Source organism: Nilaparvata lugens, chromosome 4 (assembly GCF_014356525.2).
Source record: "Nilaparvata lugens isolate BPH chromosome 4, ASM1435652v1, whole genome shotgun sequence".
In the NCBI taxonomy this organism is placed as follows: domain Eukaryota; kingdom Metazoa; phylum Arthropoda; class Insecta; order Hemiptera; family Delphacidae; genus Nilaparvata; species Nilaparvata lugens.
This window is the reverse complement of record NC_052507.1, coordinates 65,708,356-65,714,236: the sequence shown is the minus strand read 5'-3', so window position 1 is coordinate 65,714,236 and position 5,881 is coordinate 65,708,356.

Genomic DNA, 5,881 nt, shown 5'->3' with positions numbered 1-5,881 from the left:
GTCACAGACTGCAACGCTTCCTGCTCTCAGGTGCAGCTTGAGAACGTCCTTGTCGAAGTCACAGACTGCGACGCTCCTGCTCTCAGGTACAGCTGAGAACGTCCTTGTCGAAGTTACAGACTGCGACGCTCCTGCTCTCAGGTACAGCTTGAGACGTCCTTGTCGAAGTTACAGACTGCGACGCTTCCTGCTCTCAGGTACAGCTTGAGACGTCCTTGTCGAAGTTACAGACTGCGACGCTCCTGCTCTCAGGTACAGCTTGAGACGTCCTTGTCGAAGTCACAGACTGCGACGCTTCCCGCTCTCAGGTACAGCTGAGAACGTCCTTGTTGAAGTCACAGACTGCGACGCTTCCCGCTCTCAGGTACAGCTTGAGAACGTCCTCGCCGAAGTCCCCAGACTGCGGCATCCTTTCTCTTACTTTCTCTTCACTTTCCCTATTCTAAAATCCTTCCTGCTCTCAGGTACAGCTTGAGAACGTCCTGTCGAAGTCACAGACTGCGACGCTTCCTGCTCTCAGGTACAGCTTGAGACGTCCTTGTCGAAGTCACAGACTGCGACGCTTCCACTCTCAGGTGCAGCTTGAGAACGTCCTTGTTGAAGTCACAGACTGCGACGCTTCCCGCTCTCAGGTACAGCTGAGAACGTCCTTGTCGAAGTCACAGACTGCAACGCTTCCTGCTCTCAGGTGCAGCTTGAGAACGTCCTTGTTGAAGTCACAGACTGCAACGCTTCCTGCTCTCAGGTACAGCTTGAGACGTCCTTGTCGAAGTTACAGACTGCGACGCTCCTGCTCTCAGGTACAACTTGAGAACGTCCTTGTTGAAGTCACAGACTGCAACGCTTCCTGCTCTCAGGTGCAGCTTGAGAACGTCCTTGTCGAAGTCACAGACTGCGACGCTTCCTGCTCTCAGGTACAACTTGAGAACGTCCTTGTCGAAGTTACAGACTGCGACGCTCCTGCTCTCAGGTACAACTTGAGAACGTCCTTGTCGAAGTTACAGACTGCGACGCTTCCACTCTCAGGTGCAGCTTGAGAACGTCCTCGCCGAAGTCCCCAGACTGCGGCATCCTTTCTCTTACTTTCTCTTCACTTTCCCTATTCTATAATCCTTCTAGCTCTCAGGTACAGCTTGCTGAGAACTATATCGCGATTCACAGATCGCGAGTTATTGAACCAAACCCCATTAGTTACAGGAAGGAACAATCCTATTAACGAATCTCCATTCCCCAGGCCCGATAAAATATTCCCTATACCTCTAACTCGGTATACCATATCCTGTACCTTATACCTCTTACGCCTCTCCAATCATATTGATCTAATACCGGGTGCGCAGGTTCAGTCTGCACACCGACAGCCCGCAGTCTCAGATTGCGAAAACCGTAACAAAAATTCTATATCATTCCTTGTTAAACTCCATCCCGAGTTCCTCCACCTACAACCTTTATTCCGGGCTTGCAGGTACAGCTTTGCTCGCCGTCAACTCGCAGTTGGTTCAGATTGCGTACTACCTTTACAAATATAATTATTTGTGGGGATCTGATATCCGGATCCGTATCCTTGGTTAAGGTTACCTCAATTCTCCCTAACACCCAACCTGAATTCCAAGAGCCGAGGGCCGAATCGGCCAACAACGGCACGGGCACACACTCTTCCCTTCAAATTAAATACCTCCCGCCAAAGACAGAGGGTAAAGAATCAGGACAGGGGGAGAAGTGTAGGTCCAGTATCTCCACCAGTCAATACGGTCACCGACCCCGACCCATACCCGGCTGTAGCTAGTCCGCGTCGTAGCAATACTTCGCAATTATTAGAAAACCTAGAGGGTGGAATAGGTCATTCTAATAAAACTGACGTCTCCCAACGTGAGGCTAAGACGTCTGGCGCCCAAGTAGATCGTGAGCAAAGGTTAAGTAAACCCCAGTGCACGATGTCGGAACGGGGAGAGGAGTCTACACTCCAAGAGTACGAGGAGGACCAGGAGATCACGAGACAGACACCACGGAGCGAGAAACCGACCCTCGAGTGTCGTGGGTGTACCGGCTGAGTAAGGAGGAAGCGGTCAGCTACCTGGAGAGTTTTGGCCTGTCGGCAGCGGGGACTCTGACGGAGCTGAGGAGGAGGATGGTTGAACACCATCGGTCCCGGACCGCTGCGACCTCTCAGACTCGCCGGGACGATGCTATCCCAGGCACAAGCCGTGTCTACTCCGAGCCGTCCCTCCACAACAGAGTGAATCGACCAACAGGTATAGAGACGGCACCACACCGCTCTTCAGGCACGTATAGTCAGGGCGCTGTATGTGATAAGGTAAGAAGTTGGAATTTACGTTTTGATGGTGTATCAGATGCTCCCAGTTTTATCGAGAGGCTCACTGAACTTCAGAGCGCATATGGGATATCCGGGGAACAATCTCTTATAGCCCTACCAGAGCTGATGGAGAGAGGGGCCCTACTCTGGATGCGGAATCGTCGCTCCCAGTGGAGGACGTGGGCTGACTTTGTAGAGGCGTTTAAACTCCGATACTATCCCCATACTTATAGTGACGATCTTGAAAGTCAAATCATTGCAAGGAAGCAGAGGGAGGGCGAACCGGCTGATGAGTATGCCGAAGCCCTACTCACTTTAATGAGGAGATTAGGAAGTTACGACGGGGATAGGATATATCAGAGGGTGTATCAGAATTTATTACCCAGATATAAGTTACATGTCCGAAGTGTAGGAGCCCAAAACATAGACCAGCTGTTAGATATAACTAGGGAATATGAGGCAATCCGTGCTGAGGAAAAACACTCTAGGTTGTCCTCACGGAATACTAAAATCGAGGACAATAAACGGGGAGAAAATTCAGCTAAGGCAACTACTAAACCACGGGAGACTAAAGTGATAGAAGAGAGTAGTACTAGTCAGGGTCCTGTGTGCTGGAATTGTAAAAAGACAGGACATTGGAGGTCAACTTGCCCCGAGCTTTCTAAGTGTAAGGAATGTGGGAAAAATCATGATCAGTGTAACTGTAAGTCCCAGAGTAAAAGATCGTCGGGAAATTCAGTTATTCATTCAACAAAGATTTTAAGCCCCAGAACCGTGTCAGGAGATACACGGACTTTCATTGATGTGAGTTTGGCGAACCAGAAATTTGTCGCTTTGATTGATACAGGATCGGAAAAATCCTACATCAGTACACAAGTTCTGAGAGCATTAGAACGTGAGGGGTCAGTAAAGAAAGAAAACTGCACACATAAAGCGATACTCGCTGATGGGAAGTCTGCTCTCCTCTCGATAAAAGTTTTTACCCAATTGAAAATAGAAAATATTTCTGTTTCTTTCCAGGCTGTAGTGATGGAAGGCCTTAAGCCTGACGTGTTGCTAGGAGTGTCATTTATGATTCAGCATAATTTAACTATCAATATGAGGCATAATAGAGTAGAATGGGAACCAGAGATAGTGGGAGCTATACGTGGTAGTAAGAGTTCAGCGAATACTTCTAAGGTGTCGACTGTAGCTGCCGTTAGACCAAGTAGGAGGTCGGAGATAACGGGGTGTACATGTACGTAGGAGTAGAGGGGGTGGACCTGAATGCCGCTATAGATACCTCATCTCAAAAGTCATACGTTTCTAGTGAGATCGCGAAACGTCTTAAAATAGAAGGAGAGACCACTTTACCGGTCACTGTATGTGGCAAGGAGTATAAGTGGCAAGTGTCAGTTGTCCCAGATATTGAACCTCGTATGATTTTAGGAGTGGAAAATCTGCGTAAGATGGGAGCTGTATTAGAAATGCAACCCCAGGGAGTCCGATTACGGAGTAGGGAAGGGGAAGGTAGGTTATCAGTTGTCTCTGAGCAGGAGAAATTCGATAATTTTCTGGAAGAAGAAATCCGGAAATTCTCTTCACTCCCAGGACGGACCCATATCTTGAAACATAAAATAAAACTCCAGGAAGGAGTTGAACCCTTCAGACTTCGTCCCTATCCCAGGAACCCTATCATGCAAAAAGTGATCGATGAGGAAGTCGATACAATGCTTGAACAGGGAGTCATAGAACCCAGCTGTAGCTCGTGGAGTTCTCCTATCGTATTAGTAAAAAAATCGAATGGGAAAATAAGGTTCTGTATTGATTTTCGTAAACTTAATTCTGTGACTCATAGAGATGCTTACCCCCTCCCAATATGACTGGTATTTTAGACAGGCTTCGCGATGCTAAGTATATATCTACTATTGATCTGAAGAGTGGTTATTGGCAAGTTCCGTTAGATGAGGAGAGTAAAGAATTGACTGCTTTCATAGTGCCGGGCAGAGGTCTATTTCAATTTAAAGTGATGCCTTTCGGCTTACACTCAGCTGGAGCTACCTTTCAACGTTTGCTAGATCAGGTGATAGGGCCTAAACTCGAACCATATGCGTTCGCGTACTTAGACGATGTGGTAGTATTAGGGGAGACTCTTGAATCCCATAGAGAACATCTCGCAGAGGTTTTCCAGAGGTTGAGAGACGCAGGTCTAATTATAAATAAAGATAAGTGCAATTTTCTGAAATCTGAGCTGAAATACTTAGGTCATATTGTGACAGAGCAAGGCCTCCGTACCGACCCGGAAACGATTAGGGCTGTTAGAGATTTCCCTACCCCGCAGCGTGTTAAATCTCTCAGGAGCTTCCTAGGGTTAGCCTCCTGGTACCGTAGGTTCGTCCCTAATTTTTCAGAGCTAGCAAATCCGTTACATCGTTTGTTAAAATTGAAGGTGAATTGGCAGTGGGGAGAAGAGGAGGAAACGGCATTTCAGAAAATCAAAGATGCTTTAACCTGTGCCCCAGTATTAACCTACCCTCATTTTGAGTTACCCTTTGTGATTCAGACCGATGCCTCCGACGAAGGGTTGGGAGCTGTCTTGACTCAGGAGATTAATGGTGAGGAGAAAGTTATTGCTTATGCGAGTAGGGGTTTAAGAGGTCCCGAAGTCCGATATACCACAACCGAGAAAGAGTGTCTAGCTGTGATATATGCCCTGAGAAAATTTAAGTCATATGTGGAAGGTTACGAAATTACTGTGATTACCGACCATCAGTCCTTGAAGTGGTTGCATGCCATTCCCCATCCCACTGGTCGTTTAGCACGATGGGTAATGGAAATGCAACAATATAATTTGAAAATAAAATATAGGAAAGGGAAGTTCAACATAGTTCCAGATGTACTCTCACGCACCCCCTGTAAGGAGGAGCTCACTTCGGGAGAAACGAACTCCGAGGGAGGGGTGGCCCCTATCGCTATTGGTCGAGAGAACGACGATAGCTGGGTAAAGAAAATTAAATCATTACTGATTGCAGACCCCGAGAAATTCCCCGACTATACAGTTAGAGATGGGTTGTTGTATAGACATATTTGGCCTAGGAGGCGGCTCCAGGAAGAGCAGAGTGCTGAGGGGTGGAAGCTTTGTGTCCCAGTGAGCTGTCGCTCTGAAGTTTTACAACAAAATCATAATGCTCCTACCGCGGGTCACTTTGGCATATATCGTACATATGACAAGATAGCGCGCCTATATTATTGGCCTGGATTGTTTAATGATGTTGCCACCTATGTTCGGAGGTGTGATGACTGCATTAAAATTAAGGTAGAACAGAGGACCCCATATGGTCGCATGAAAAATCCCCGTAAATTGTTTCACCCTGGGAGACTGTCAGTACTGACTTAGTCGGCCCGTTACCCCGTTCCAAGTTAGGACACCGTTACATAGTCGTGTTTCAAGATCAGTTCACTAAGTGGACGGAAGTGGCCGCCCTATCTAAGGCAGATAGCGCAGGAGTCACGAAAGCTTTCCGTGAATTGATTGTCACACGGTATGGAGCACCTAGGATGCTCATTTGTGACAATGGAACCCAATACACT